Source organism: Clupea harengus, chromosome 4 (genome assembly GCF_900700415.2).
Source record: "Clupea harengus chromosome 4, Ch_v2.0.2, whole genome shotgun sequence".
NCBI classification, from domain to species: domain Eukaryota; kingdom Metazoa; phylum Chordata; class Actinopteri; order Clupeiformes; family Clupeidae; genus Clupea; species Clupea harengus.
Window position 1 is genome coordinate 13407088 of NC_045155.1, and position 16691 is coordinate 13423778.

General features: G+C 43.5%; 1 protein-coding gene across 2 annotated transcripts in view; it reads right to left on the minus strand.

Moving 5' to 3' along the window:
* The window catches only part of casz1 (castor zinc finger 1), a 182348-nt gene that overhangs the window by 141588 nt on the left and 24069 nt on the right, over positions 1-16691 (minus strand). For both annotated transcript variants that reach the window (XM_031566310.2, XM_031566309.2), the window contains exon 2: positions 10319-10418. The gene's annotated coding sequence lies outside the window, so the exon portion shown is untranslated. The remainder of the gene's footprint in view (positions 1-10318; positions 10419-16691) is intronic.

Below are 16691 nucleotides of genomic sequence, written 5' to 3' on the forward strand. Positions count from 1 at the left end.
GGGGGGGGTATTGGAGAGCACAAACACATCAGCAACAGGAACCAACTTGAGCCACGTAAATTATTCATGCAGCAGATGCATCCTTTTCCTTTGATTTCCAACAAAAACACACCCTATTCATCTCAAATTTTATTCTGATCCGTATCCTGAGCAATTCAATAATGCAGACCCACAAATGAACTGCTGTTTTGACTGGCTAATTGGTGATAGAACTACATCTAGTCTATATAGCTATATGCCATATGGCATATAGCATATATATATAGCAAATCTAGACATATATCTACTCCCTTAAACAGACACCCAGCCTGAGTGAGTGAGTGTGTGTGTGTGTGTGTGTGTGTGTGTGTGTGTGTGTGTGTGTGTGTAAGAGTGACCTTGTTTGAAGGTTATGAAAAATCCAACTGCCCCCGGGGATAGTAACTAACTTGAATATTGCTGTTAAAATGTCTGCAAAATTTAATACACTCTCGTGCCACTTCATCAGTCTTTGAAAAGACACCTTTTCAACAAGACTTGTCAAGTTTGCTTCTTTAGCTCCAAGTCTGCACCCCATAAATCCCACTCAGTCCAAACTACTCCAAGAATTGTTTTAAGAAATTATGGGGTCCTTTGCGTTGCACGAGAGCTGTTGCAGCTCGGCTGTAGAATGATATATTATGATGATGAATGCGCATTACGTGCCGCATAACTTCTGCAGCCAGTGCGTTAAACTCCAAAGGCTGCGAGGGGATTTGTCCCTGATCTTCTGTGTGATGCCAACATGATACAGTGTGCACATTTGTTTGTTTTGAAAATGAACTTTGGTGATTCGCTTCCTCCTCTTGAGTGATCCACTGGGTCTTTGCCCAGACGCTTAGAGCAGGGAGTGGCCCTTTGATTGACTGAGGCCCGTGTAAGCAACGAGTGAAAACTGAACAAAATACATAATTGGAAGCAGCCAGGCCGCAGAGAGGATAAGTCAACAGTTGCGCTTCAGGTGGGGGGGTTGGGGAGAGGCAGGAAAAAACATAGAGGCATATAAAAGCCACAAAACCTCCAAATGACTTCCTTGTGTTTCGGGACCACGCGTTCGCCCCTGCAGCAGATTCTCAGCTGTGTCACAGTCCCGATCCTGACAGATGTCTGTGTTTTTTTTGATGAAGGGGGGGAGGGGAAGGAAAACAGAGATGAAAACCATAAGATGAGTTCGGTCAGGCCTGTGATTTACTGTTCTTTGAAAGCGCCTTCCTCCGGTCCTGTGAACTCATCTTAGCCTCCTAAGAGACGCAGCAACAGGCCTGGTTAGTGGAGGCTGCCTCGTTGCAGCTCCTCTGAACTATGTGTTTATTTTTCTCACTTTTTTTTTGTAATTCTGGGAAAAACCTCTCAGTAAACCACACAAGCCAAGTGTTAATGATGCAATTTAGAATGTGTCCAAAAAGGGATTATGGTTTCGTACTCCACTCCCATGGAAATATTTCCAGCAAGCCTAGAGAATACAGATTTCTACATCTATGCAAAGGACATGAAAGTTCCCTTTATTCACCAAAACTGCACTGTTCTTCCCCTGTCTGTGATGTCTCCCCACCCTGTTTGATTTCTGGTGGTGTAAACGGCCATTACCAGACATCCACCAGCACAGGCCCATTCCAGCAAACTTACTTCCTGCCCCGTAACAAGGAGACGAAGATGACCTCAGTCTCCTGGGGCAACTCACCCCGCCCCCAACCACCACCATACATATCCTCTAACAAATGAGCGTGATGACTTCTAAAAGGACAAAGAATCATTAGGAGAACAAGTAGCCTTTCACATATTCTTTCTGCTCCGCCCTCTGATAGTAATTCCAGTGCATTTACACAAAGGGGAACTGCCTTAGCAGGAGAGCCAGGGACTTAATGGTCCTGTGAGGTATTGGCCAATGTACAATTATCCTCCTAAGATGAGGCCTCCCATGATATGCTCTCATATAGAAAGCACTGTACATGAAACTCTGTGTTGATTCATCAGTCAGTATTTCATAGTGATATATGTTTATGTATGTTCACATAATATATACATGTAAAGTGTGTAAAGAGTGTGTAATTGATATATTGATAAGTTGCAATGATATTGCAGGATTCTAATCTAGAGGGACAAGCGGCAAAAATGTACAAACTCTGTATTGAGGCCAGAGAGTCTTTATAGTTTGAAATTATTTATTTTTCCAGAGGGATAGGCCTCTCTTTCTCTTTCTATCTCCCTCTCTCATACACCCACACATATGCACACATTTGAACACTCTCTCTCATTTCTCATGTCTCTTTCTCTTTCTTTTTTCTCTGCCTGTGTGGTGGAGGTTGACAGGAAATCCAGTACTCTGATACCCTGTCAGCTGTACACACAAACAGGCAGGTGGTACTGCGCGTGAGGCCTACTCAACACCTCATATGTTAAGACAACTCCCTACCCTGCTTGACTTCACTCCACCAGCTCCAGCTAAAACAGTCCTCTCCACGCATGCCCTTCAGGCAGAGTGATTGGCGCGCACATGCTGTCAGTAGAACTCTCTGTCTGTGCTGACCCATCAACATGTACTATATCAGATTATATTACTGATATCTTTCTAATTCTAGCCATTTCTGTGTCTGTTTTGGGAAACATGCGCACATTCAACTTAATGTGTGTACTGTATAAATATATTTCTGATTTATTATGGGAGTGATTATTCAAATATAGAGATCCCGCCTGAAATATTAATAATATTTTTAAAGTACACACGGTACACAACAGAAGTGAGCACACCGCTGTGCTGTATCACTCTCGCTAATGAAGGGTGCACTGACTTTTGTTGCATTGACTTCCTACTGTGGACCTGAATTTTTAATGTAGTAAATCTAAACTGTTCGTTTTTACAGCAAATACTCTACTGTTCAACTTAGAAGTAATGCACAGGGGTGTATTTCTGTACTCACATCTCTTGTATACTGTTCATAACCATAATGACATCATTTTAATATGACGGAAGTCTATAGATATATATTCTTTTAATATTCCCAGCAGATGATTTGCAAATACCGGCCCAGAACCTCTAAAAGAGATTAAATAAAACTCTTAAAATAATACAGGTTCCCTGAGGGGAACCAAAAGGAAATGTCTTTGTAGTAGGAGGGGGTATATTTTCAGGGGGCAACCCCAGCCCAAGAGATCCTGTAGGTTTCACAGCTGAGCTTGTTTTATTGAAAGGACATTTAAAGGCCGCTGAACCCTGAAACAGCACTGGTCATGTTTGTTCACCTTAAAGTGGGGCAGCTTTCAAAGCAAATTTTTTAAATAGTAGCGACATGTAAGACAGTATTCTAGCAGTACTGACTAACATCTGCTGCAGTAAAACACGGACATGGCTGCATTCAGAGTCGTCTTGATGCTGTCTGTTGGTTACCCTTGTATCTCTGTGAGCTGTGGGCAGGAGCTAAGAAACCACAACACTGTTGAATTGTGTTCCCGCTCCATGTAAAGGTCATGGACGGTATTGTTTACAGTTCAGAATGGCACCTCTGCGGAGTGCTCGGCATGCCATGGACTGTGTCAGATTAGACAAGACACGAGAGGTTTAACCACCGGCACTCAGGTTGAACACAGTCTACGTCCGGGGAGAAAAAGGCGCATATTAGAACCCCCCTTGCATTTCTGGTTGACAGGTAGAAATTTGAAACAGGCATGAAAAGCTGGTAATGGCAGCAAAAAGAGGCCTAGCTGAACGCCCAGAACCTGACACTCCCATTAGGACCCTACTGGAAAGTGAAATATTTGATCATGGGAGGGGAAATTGGACAAAAATGAACTGGAAACCGGATCTACTCGACTTACTCACTACCCCCCCAAACCTCCCCCGAACCCCACTGCCTCGCCAGCCAGCCAGCCAGCCAGCCAGTCAGTGTCACTCAGACTTAATAAGCTTTTGAATTTTCATTTTATCACAGAAAATAGAGTGTGAGAAATAAAATCAGCCGGTTTCGCCCTAATGGACAAAGTAATGGAGAGGTGAAACTGACACAACACATTTGGCCCGAGCCTAATACCGTCAAAATGAAAGCATATTCACTTCGGCAGTTTTCAGGGAATCAATTCAAACCAAATAGTGGCCTTTTCCTGAAGCTCTATTTCATAATGGCGCTGACAAATACAGCACTCTGGAAACTCGGGCAACAGAGTGTCACTTAAGGGGATACCAATACCAATAGAGCTATTCTGCGGTGTCCAACCTGATAGGGAGGTCAGTCTAACAGCCTGCTTGCTACACCTTCTCTATTTCGGCACTCCAAGCATCGGTAACACATTAGATAGATCCCAGTGGATCGGATTAGCTCACTTTCAGACTGAATCCCTCCATCTGAGGTCGGGTTAAACCATATGACCCCGGGAGCAAAATGCTTGGACGGAAGGCATCAGGGGTCAGGCACACCGAGACGCATCCAGTACCCAGCGCATGCTCTCGCACACACAGGCGCTATGATGAACGAAGGCCTCCATCTTATCCCCAATGGACTGCTGAGAATGGGAGGAAGCGGCTGGGCAAACAGAAATGAATGGATGAATAGGCTGTTCCACTCATATAGCCTTTAAAGGCTATACGAGATACCCACAAAGCACTTACATTTAGCACATCATTTGATCCACAGCAACTTACAGTACAGTACATTCTCCCTGTGAGTCAAACCCATAACCTGGGGGTGGCTAGCAGCTGACTCGAGCCACAGGGACACTTGAGCTCCGTTTCGCAAACTATTGTAAAGGACTTATCTCACCAACACCAATGTGTAGCACCCACCTGGATGATGCAAACGGCAGTCTGTGTGCAGCTGCAGACTCACCACACCTGTAAACTGTGCACACACCTTAACCTCACCGCCCACCATCTGTATGGGGGAAATGATAATGGCGTCCAGGAAGTGAGCAGGACCAAGACAGAGGAGCTGATGCAGATGATCAGCTCCTCATGATCAGGGATGCAGCACTACTCCCATTGTTTTTGGGAGGAATCCTTACAGGGAGTGAAACACAGGGAAAGGTTCTGGTGTTGTGCGTCCCCGAGAGTGTGGCTGCGCTATTAATTATTCTGTGGAAGACAGATGTTAAATTGTGTATGCCCATCAGCACTAAGACTTTCTGAAGATTTATCATTCATGTAAATCATGAATAAAATATCTCCTTGCCGAGAGAAAATGCTACATCTGTTTGGGGTGCATTACAGATACTATGATGCAAGAAAATCTGTGCTGAGAAACATCAGTCGGCACTCAAATGAAACCTGTGTGTGTGTGTGTATTTGTCAGGGGGGAAGTAGACAACACAGCTATTTTTGAAAAAAATCTAAGTTGTAAGTCACTGCTGCAGCCCTCAGTTCTGTTCATCACTTGTTCATCGAAAGGCACTGCAGCAGTCATCGCAGTTTCATGCAGCAATTGAGATGTCTGTGCAGGCCCTACTTTGAGGGTTCATTATGTGTATGAATATTCACAAAGCCAATTACACATTAATGCCGTGTGGCGGGCGCCACTAGCATGTGTATGTTTTCTCTCCCCGCGCCTGTTTCTGGCCACCAGCTCACGGGGAAGAACGAGAAAAAATCCCCCCTCTGACATAGGCACGCTAAAATCCTCCATTTCAATCAAATGTGCATGAGCTTCTCGTCCCCAGGTGCATAAATAAATAAGGAAGTACACAGAAGGGGATGGGGGGTGGGAATGAGAAAGGGTCGCACGTAGGGGGTGAGTGCGTCATCTGGGGCGTGCGCGGCAGCAGCGGAGCGGGTCAGGCCCCACGAGCTGCGGTGGGACCGGGGCATCGAGCGTTGCTGCCCCCGGCGACCGTCGCCCAGCCCCTGCTCCACTCCAGAACAGACAGGCGCACTCACACAACAGATGGAACTAATGATGCGAGACAAAAGAGATAATTTCACCGCGGTCCTGAGGAAAGCCACAAAGAGCAGTGGGAAGTTTGAGTGATAGGGCCGGCGAATCACAAGGGGTTTGGGTATAGGCAGCTTTTATACGGGACAGAATGAATGGATGGATGGAGGGAGGGAGGGAGGGGGTGATTGTGGCGGTGGGGGGGTCTCCCTGTCCTCCCCCGCTTTTTTATTTTTTGAAGGGTTGGAAGGGTGGGGGTGTCCCTTTGATGTTTTCTCTCAGAGAAATGTGTCGCTTTTTAAAGGGGAAATATGAAAAGTGGAGAACTGAGACCCCCGTAATTTTTTGGGGTGGGGGACATAATTCAAAATGAGGGGGGGGGGGGGGCATCCACTGGCTCCACTGCCATGGTGTTCATGGTAAAAGGTTAATCTGAGAGCATACTAGTAGATTTACATGTATGAGTGATGTAATTTTACTTAATTGTACTATTTTCATAGCCTTCCATGTTGGATGTGTATTATATAGAGATTTTAAATGTGATCTAATATATCAAGTATGTCTTTTCTCTGTTATCATGCACACACCACAACCTGATAAAAATACTGCCTAGTAAATACTAACGACCTGCAACACCCTGGGAACTCTAAAATCTTCAAAGACCACTTTTGAGTGAGAAAATAAATATTATAAAACATTCATGGACTGCATTCGGGCCCCCTCAGCAGGCTGGGAAGAGGCCCAGCTCTCGGGTTTGGTTCAATTATCGAGGTCATTAGGAAACTCCGTCTCAGAGCAGAAACAGACGCTTACGGAGCCAAGTTAAATGAGAGCAGTGGATGAGCAAGGGATACACTGGGATTCGTGTCAGGTGGTCCAAGTCCTTCAAGAGGAGTCAGCCTCGTAAGGGCAGCTCACAAGTTTTAACTCTAATTTCTTAATCGCGCTGTTGAAGGAGAAAACGGCCAGTGTCCCACTTTGACAAATACCGTCCAAATATGAACTAAGGAGATTTGCGTGCCCTTGGTGGCGGAGGAAGAGGATTAGATTTAAAAGGCCTCTCTGGAGCTGTAGTCTTAAAAGAAAAACATTGCCATGCAGTCCGTTCTAAGCGAGAGTGTCAAGTACATGAAAACTTAGGCAAAGACTACCAGACTGGCTTCTCACTACCGCTGCAAAGTGTAGCAACAAAAAAAAAAAGGGAGGAAGGGAAAAAAAAAACACAAGCACACACAGCAGTGAGCGGGGGAAACACCTGGGGATGGGATTTAGGAAGGATGGCGTTAAGCGTAGCCCAATCCTTCACTCCCACTCCACACCGCCTCGCCCCTGCTCATATCAGTGGGAAAGGTTCAGGCCGATTCTGACACGAAAGGCGGTGCAAGGGCCTGTATTAGAGTCAGGTTAGCTGAGATAACGCTATCAGGCAGGTCCCACAGGAGCCGCAGAGCTGGGCCCTAACCCACAAATAAAGCTGGAGTGTCTTGACTCCCTGGCACATTAGCTCTGATTACAATGACCTTCATTATATCAGCTAGCCTTATTATAACACGTGGAACACCGCAGTCCCAGAAGCTCCACACAGTAGGGGTGCGGGTGGGAGAGTGGGGGTGGTAGGGGCTGTGGTGGGAAGCAGAGGCTGACACACAGCGTAGGGTTGTGTTGTGAAGCGTGATCACGGCCGTCCGCGATGATATCCACACAAGCGTAGGTGGGTCGAAGGATTGTCTTTATTTGTTTCTCTGATGGATGGTCCAAAAGATAACGGTGGAATCAAATAGCCCATCGGTGGCCAGCAACTGCAAGCGAGCCAGTTTTCATTTCACACCGAACACGTTGAGATTGTTCAGAGCCCCCTTTCATCTTCGTTTCAAAGTTCGGCAGTCACGACGAGGCCGAGTTGGTCCTCGCGCCAAACGATGAGCTTAATTAATGTTTAGGGGAAGCCATGCGGCGATGGCCATCTCCTCGCCAGCAGCACCAGCCAGTCCGTTCTGGCAGCATCTCTAAACTGGAAGGGAGCTGCTGGACGAGGGCCCCGGACCAAGAGCTCGGGGACTCCCACCACTGTTTAACATACTGCCATGCTTGTTAACCTCAATTTTCTGCCCGTTCCCCCTCGCCGAGGAAGCGGGGTTACCTTCCTCTGGCTCTTGGCAGATGTCCTCTTCTGGCAGGAATACCCACACACCACATTGAAAGGGGGGCATCTTCTGCTCATTCCACAGCCCGACACGGTTTTATAGTCTCTCTGTTTCTGTTTCTCTCTCTCTCTCTGTTTCTCTCTCTCTCTCACCAGGTGCCTCTGTGACAGGCATTATGTTGCCCAAGGCTCCCTATCCCCTTAGCAAAACTGACACCACACAAAGGCAGGATGGCTGTACCAGTAGGGGGTTCAGAGGGGAACATTCCTGTTGCCAACTGGGGGGTACTGTATTTGTTTAGTGCTAAAAAGGTAAGGAGGGACCCAGCAGATTGGCTGGTCTGAAACAGTGAATCAGGGAAGGGGAGTGTTTTCACACATACAGTCAACGCACCACCAGATACATGACTGTACTCTTCTAAAGACGATCCAATTTTAAATAGAAGAAACATTAACAGAACAGGATCTAGTATAGCGATCACGTCTGGTCTGTACCCTGTTTAAAAACAACAGTTAAAAGTGTGTCAGCCCATGACGAAGAATGTCTGCAAAGAAGAAAAATGAAGAGGGGAGAGGAAAAAAAAAACCTCTCTCTTCATTATAGATGTATAATGAGCTGGCACACCTCTGTCATTTCCAAGAGCAAGTCCCAAACCAAGGCAAACAGGCACCTGCTGAATGCTCCCTGCTCCTGGGCGTCGACAGCTTAATTAATCCAGGCCTTGGGGTATCATGACTGCTGTGCGTCATTCCCGTTGCATGCGTGAGTCAATTAAGTTGTTTCATGAAATGGAGGTGCAACTTTAATATTGTTCCGTGTCAGTGTTACTGTACACAAACCTTGTGGCTTCGTGCTGTGTGAACATATTGATGACTTTCTTCTAGATGAAACGATGATACTATCTGCGGGTGAGGGCAACTATTTAAATGTTTGTAACACACGTAACTCACATTCATCAGTGACCACTGCATGTGTAAATGTGTCCACCTGACACATATCTAAATTGAAACGGGGCTAGTCACATTAATAAAGAAAGATATCATTCCTTTAGGTTGAGAGAATGACTTACCTTGCAGCACCAAACAGGAGTACACTTATTTGCAATATCACTTTAAATTTCAAATGATTACAAATTTGACAGTAATTACATTACCTCTAAGTTGAACCATAGGGTATTTGAGTAACAGTTTTGATTAGCTATATTCAGAAATACAGACCCAAGAGTAGGAACTCAATGCAACAAAAGTCAGTACACCTCCCGGCATGGAGGATACCAGTGGAGAGAGAAGTTCTGCCATTTTTCAAGGATAAATACTTTCAGCTGCTCTTTGCTGTAAGGGTTGTGTTGCTTCTACCCTTCTATTTAAAATAGCCCAAAGGCGTTCTATTGGATTCAAGTCAGGCGACATATTTGGCTCTCACAAACTCTTGTCTGCCAGTATTTTGGTATATCCACAGGCAGTCATGGTGGCATCTATAAAGGTCATCTTCTCAACACCTTTTGCACCCATGCAGCCCAAGGTCCTCACACTCCCACCTCCATGCCTCAATGTCAGGACTAGCATTCACCAGGCTTCTTGTTGTGTTCTTTAGCTAAGTTTAATCTTTCAGTTTTGTGCCAAAACTTTTTTGACTTTTTTTGTCATACCGCCTCATCACTGCTGCAACTGTGTTTTTCGACTGATCTTTAGTTGGTCGCTGATCTTCCTTTTCCATCTTTGTAAAGTCTCACAATCAGATTTTTCAATTCCTCTACCAATTATTTTCCTTGTGGAGCCATGATGCAGATAGACACAGCCCATAGGTCCAAAAATGAGAAAGTTCTGGTGTTCACAGGTCATTTTATAGTCACGTTCATGCAATTAGAGTAATCACAGGTGTACTCAGTGCTGTTTCAATGATCACAGGTGTATTAACTTTAGTTGCTTGAGTTTCTACTTTGAGGCCTGTATTTTCAATATAGTCTTTCTAAAGTATTTTTTTTTTATTGCTCATTACTTGCACTCTACTTGTCCATTCAGGTGCTATCATTTTGAATAATTTAACATTTAACTGACGTCGCACATGGGTGTTCTCACTTCTGTTGTAGACTGTAAATGATCCCAAAAAGTGCAAACCAGATAGTCATACTATAAGTCTAATGTCAATCCATTAATTTGCTCCTTCATGCACGTTCAGTTAATTAATTCAGCCCAAATGATCAACCTACGGTCATGCGAATGTATGGAAGTGTACACGCACAGCATACACAACACTGCATGATCTGGAAAAGACAGTTAGGTAACAGTAAAGAAAACTCACCCTCCAGGTGAGGTGATGACTCTTGTCGACTAATCTTGCCTTCCTCCGGTCACTACCATGCTCCTGCGCTCCAGATGCGTCCTCTGTCTCTTCCAGGTATCTGCAGACACATGGGTACAACATCACTGAAACACCTGTAAACAAGTCACACCCTGGAGATGAAGCCAGGATGGTTACATCATTCCTGCTATTTCCAGGAAAAAAACTATTCATTCCCTGATGTAGATTAATACACAGTTTAATATCTCAGTTGTCTGCGATGTGTCAGATGGTATTCTACAAAAAAAAAAAACTTCCTGCAGTTCACTGGCGTAATTACAGCTTTCATTTTGCTGTAAAAAGCCAACAAAAGCCCAATTAGGTATTTACAAAGGAAAAATACGACTTTCAATTTCACAAAACAAACCACTCAGTAAGTTAATAAAAGAACATTATCATCCATCTTGTGCTCTTATTAGATTGTGCATTTATGCATGCTCTCCCTTTAGCAAAAAACAAGCCCTCTGAGTTTCTATAAAACAGCACTGCAAGAGCGCACTGTGAGCAACAAAAAATAAACAGCTTGCCAACACCACCCGTCAGAATGATAAAATAACGCAAAAGCTTTCAAGGAGCCTCTCGTAATTGAAATATATTCATTTATTTCTCGAAGCAAGGAATCTCTCCAGTGTGCAAGTAGTATGTGAAACACCTCTTTAAGGACTCTCTTATTTTATGGGGAAGAGTCTGCATAGTCCTGAAACCAGCGTCCATGTAACAGGCCACTGATGGATTGATTGCACAACAGCAACTGAATTTGACAGCAGTTGGATGTTTATATTCAAAACATGTTACTTATTCTGACAGACATGATTTTATAAGTAACTGTGGGGATGTAGTTTCATGTCTGTTATGAATATCAAAAACACATCATACATTCAAATCCATACACTCAAAAAAAACAAATTATATTATATATTATATAAAATGATAGGCTAGGAAAATGTAACTCAAATTCGAATTCTCCTGATAAGCCTATAAATGCAAACGGGACTGATGACGTCTAATTTGCCCCATTTCAAATGCAACTGATAAGTAAACTTAAAAAAAAACATTATAAATACACTCATTATTGTGAACACTAATTACAAATTCCATTATGATCTTAATGAGCTGGACTCAATACCTTTCTTGACACAGAGAAGTAAATGAGGGTTTCATTTAGCTCCAGTTCATGTGGGGCTAGCCAGGACAAAGTTTCAAGGGTAAGAATGCAATGCAATTACAAGTGGCAGAACACAATCGTACGTTTTTCAACATAATAAACTGAATTAAAAAATACTCCATTTCTTCATGTCGGAATACACCTGCACTGACCTGTCGATTTCCACTGTGTGAAGACATACTTTTGCCCGTGAACACAAGTCATACTAATCGAGTGCTATGCAGCAATACTTAAAAAGAGGCCAACCCCGCCAGCCATCAGAGGTGAATGAAGACATGCCACCAGGTGAGTCAGTGCTCCTCATGAACACATTGGCTCACATTGGTAAATACAACAGAGAATATTATACTGAGTAGGAAACCATCCTTATGTACCAGTGGGTTAAGTGCTGCAACATCAACAATATTCAGTAATCTGATTAAATATTCTGAAAAATATTTGAAAAAGAAAAAGAAGGGAAGCGAATGACAGTGTTCATGATCTTCAAGTCTTTTCTGCACTCTCTTTCTCTCTCTCACGGAAGAAAAGAATGTGACCGTGCCGTAAGTGTGAATAATGGTAAAACTGCATAACTAGATTGAGCATGTATACGTATGAGGAGAGGAAATATGCATCATAACTGAAAGCTCAAAACAGGTTGAAGCAGAATGTCTTTCAGTCATTTAGAAAGAATGTGGTTTTATTCCTGTCTTTAGGCTCAGTCACAGCAAAGGGGGAAAAGGGGGGAAAAAAATAAAGAAAACAAAAGCTGGGATGGAACATTCATTGTGTGTTTAGAGACTGCATACTTTGATATGAAAAATTCAGTCCCATTATGTAAAAGCCGGTTTCTGATGTGTCACAACACGAACTGTTTTTCACCACATTTTTCAAGCATGACCTCACAAACTGTAAAAATGCACACACCCAACCACCACTTTAGAGGAGACAAACAAAAAGGTGTGGATGATAGAATTTAGTTTTCTTTGTCTCGACTGCCAGGACTGAACATCCTCTGTCATTATTACACCCTATCTATATAAGGGTGCGTGTTATACAGACCTGAAATGGCTGATTTTGATCCTCTGCAGTCTTGCTCTAGTGACGGATAGGAACAGGGAGGTGCGTTCTGGGCAAAAGAGCTGGGTCAGAGGACAACCCCGTAAAAACCATGACTATGACTATGACGACGGTCAGTCGCAAGGAGAGGCACCTTTGTCATTTACCACCTCCTCTCCTCCCCCCTCACCTCTCCCTCTTCCTTCTTTCTCTTTCTATCACTTGCCAGGAGATGAGAGGCCTGTGAGGTATTGACATATGCAAATCAGTGTCATCACAGCGTTGTCCGCATGAACGTTTTAATTAATTATCCTATCGCTTTCACCATTCTGAGCATTTCAGTGAAACTCATGATGACAACAACAACATAAAAAAAAAACACAGAAGGTAAATGGAAGAGAAACATTTTCTTATCATTTCAACCAATCTCACAAGATCCTATGAGAATAGTCTGGCTCTCTTCTGTTCCTACAGTTGGGTTTTCCTTTGTATTTCGCACATATCAGGAAACGTTGAGTTAATGCTCCGTCTGAAGCTCAACAGGCCATTCAACCAGAAATGAATTTTTTCCCTCCCCCTGGCGGGTTAGTCCAGCCGTACTTCTCAAAAACAGCCGAATGACACATCAAATAAAGAGAGGGAGTGTGTTTGCCGTGCTGCTGCGTGCCTGGTAACTTCAGGTTTTCAGATCCGTGTGTCGCGGTTACATCAGCTTAACCCATTATCTGTGGGCTGTAGTTTCATACTCAATCTCTCAAGATCTACAAACACGTTTTGAAAAATGGGTCTGAAACCCAAACGCACAAAGAGCAAGGGCTGGTCTCAGGGCTGGCCCTTTCTTAAATAATGTAATCTGTATCATTAGTCGGTAAGCCTACAAACTCATGTGAGAATGAGTTGACAAAAGTTCAGAGTTACCGTGAGGTGACACAGTTTGCTGTTTTTGTTTTACACATTAAAAGCAGTGTTGAACGCAGTGATAAAAGCACAGTCTCTTTGGTGTTAAACACTAAGGGGACAGGCAAGCCAATCCATTCTAACTGAAAATGACTTTTGTGGTGAGTAGATATGAAATGTAAAATTGAGAGTAAACCCCCATAAAAGGAAGTATCAGGGAGTCCCTTAACTTAATTCAAAGGTAAAGAGAGCATATTTGGTATTTCTAGCATGGATTTGTAATATCCAGAGAAACTGAACCTCTTGGTAGTTGGTCTAATTGTTATATATGAGTTAGGTCTTCAGTGTCCAAACAAGGTATGATAAGAGAATAAATGGCTGGCTGGGCTTACTGTTACAGCATAAGTGGTTAGTTGTTTGTATTTTGTTGTGCATATAAACCTTATAAAGAAAGTCTATTTAATATTACTGAATTATGAACCTCATGGGAAATGCAGTTGCAGGTAAAGCAGTTTCGCTCTAAAAAAAGAGACGATAGGTTTATCCCTGAAGGAAAGTAGGATATTCCAATGAGTATGTTTATTTATTTAAATAAGACTGCAGCCTTCGTAAATTCAGTGAATTCTCAAAGGAAAGATGAACATGTCTGTGATTAAGCATACATAAGTGGTCTTATTTATTTACATGCACAAAGGAATCGACTTGTTTCCCAGCTGGAAGTGGGCTCTGAAACAAGATGTGTGATGAAACTTCAATCTGCTTCCAGATGTAAAATGATCTTGCCCTCTTTTATCTATTAATGGTTTCAAAGGCTTGCCACCATTATTGCTTTTATTCTCTGAAATAAAACGCAGCTGCTCTCTTTGTACTGTGTGTGTGTGTGTGCGTGTGTGTGTGTGCTTATGTGTGCATAAGGTGGGTGTATGTGATTGTGGTAATTTAAATGAGAGGGTGAGAAAAACAAAGCCTGAACCTGGTGACAAATCTGTTCAGTTTTAGTTGAGGTATTTTGTTCCTCCAAGCTTTTAAAAGGAACACCATCATGAATAACTTTACAAATCAACATGAAAAACATACATGCATCCCCTGGCTATTGTACTCATTTGAAACCAGTCTGACTTCTCACTTCCTTAGAAGGAAATTCTCATGATCTAGGTGAGCTGGTCATACTATAGCTCTTGAATGAACACCACTTGGACTGAAATCACTTACTGTAATTGTACTGATGGACCACGGGTCACTCTTTTCTTTTATAGGGCCATTGAGAAATTACGAATTGTGATGCTATTCGAGTATTTTAAAAATGGTCCAGTGCTATCAGGAAAAAGGGGAATGTTAGGGCTCGACGTCAGATTAAAAAAAAAATTCCCACGCTTGAAAATTAGCATCCGGAGTATGACTAAGAAGAAGAGTATGACTCTAAAGAACATAAACGTGCCAAGAGTGGAACTGTGGACTTGTTGATTATGCATGCAAAGGGAGCCCCGCTCTCTTTTATTGGAAAATTTACACCCTTGGTGTGATTTATATAAATCAGTAGTGCCCACAAAGCAGTAAAACTCTAATTGTTTCTTCCGTTTTTAAAGTCTACCGACCATTAGGGATGCAGAGAGTCATAAAGAGGATTTTTAATCAACTCTCTCGAGTTGACGGCTTGGCGTGCGAATGGCCGTGCCTGCCGTACGTGTCACCGCGACAAACAAAAGAAACAAGAAATGCTTTTTTTTGTTTCGTTTTTTTTTATCCACACGCCAACTTGGATGTTCTGTCTTCGCTGATCTTTACAACGGGCCAGCCGTTTCACCCTGAGTGCCCCGAGTCCTTTTTCCCTGTTTGTGACATCTGCACATATGGGCCCCAACGGCAAAAGGTCGTTTTCCAAGACTCCGTCAAATTTCACACCGAACGGTAGCGATACCAAACAAGCGAGGCTTTTTGAACAGCTGCTGCAAACATTACTTATTTATGTATTGCATTTGTTTTTGACACTGTGTTCCCTTTGTGAGGGGGGGGGGGGGGGGGGGGGGGCGTGGCGGGGTGTGGCGGGGTGCTATTTTTTCTTTTCTGAGTAAGACACTCAATTTTTAAAAATCCACTGAGAGGAAGGGGAAAAACACAATCTGGCTGTGCACAGATCACATGCGAATATCAGAACTCTCAATTAAAAACACATGAGAGCAGGCAGAAACGTGAATGCTAAAAAAAATGCTCGTGTTCTGTGGATGGGACAAGAGAGATGGAAAAAAAAGAGCAAAAACAAACATTACACTACCACATCAACTTGATAGAACACGTCTGAGTGAAAAGAGGCGGGTGCTCTTAATGGTGGGGTTTGTCTCTCTGTCTTCTTTCAGGGTTTTTTTTTGGGTCACTTCAAGAAATACACACATATCTACACCAACACATGCACACCAACATCCACTCACACACACACACACAAAGTTACTGCTGCTGGAGATCTCTAACCCTTCATTTTTCAAAATGTGACCAATATGAAGTGTCCTCACCCCATCCCCTGGCTAGACGTCTGCACAGTGTTATTATGAAGTGGTTTCAAACTGAGTGTGGTGGCACCCAGCAATGCCCTCTAACTGGCCCACCTCTACCCACCCCGACCCAATACTGGCTTCTCTCCACTGGCCGCTTCATTTACCCAACCTGACCAGACTATACAGCCCCCCCACCCCCCCAAACGCCCACCCCACCCACAACCACCCCATCTCGGCCAGAGCGTCTGGCAACAGACACAGTAAATCCTGGAGGTTGCACATGCTCAAGCTTTGGGTAATTAATAAAATCCCCATTACATGCCTTGTGCCCGTTGTTTGCTATTTCAACACCCCATTTGTGCCACGATTACGGCCATTATCAGTCGGCACCATTAACTCTTCCGCCGATGCCAGAACTGCATACTAATAAATTGGGCTCTAAATTTTTTTCTTACCTTTCAAGGAGTTGGTGTTGGAGCTGGGCCAGGAAGTGCCACTCCTGATTAGGGGCCTTCTCCTGACTCTGAAAAGGCCCTTTGAATAGGGGCTGCTGCATCTTTGGAGATAGTTCAAATTTCCCCTTTGATTATTCTCTTCCCCACCAAAATGAATCTTTATTAAGCTTAAATCCTAAATAAAATGAAATTAGCAGACTGCAAAATATTGCTTTCTTTTCTCGACGTATTCCCCCGTGCCTCCATGCAAATTATAATGCTTATTTATGTAAATGAGGTGTCGTCTTTAA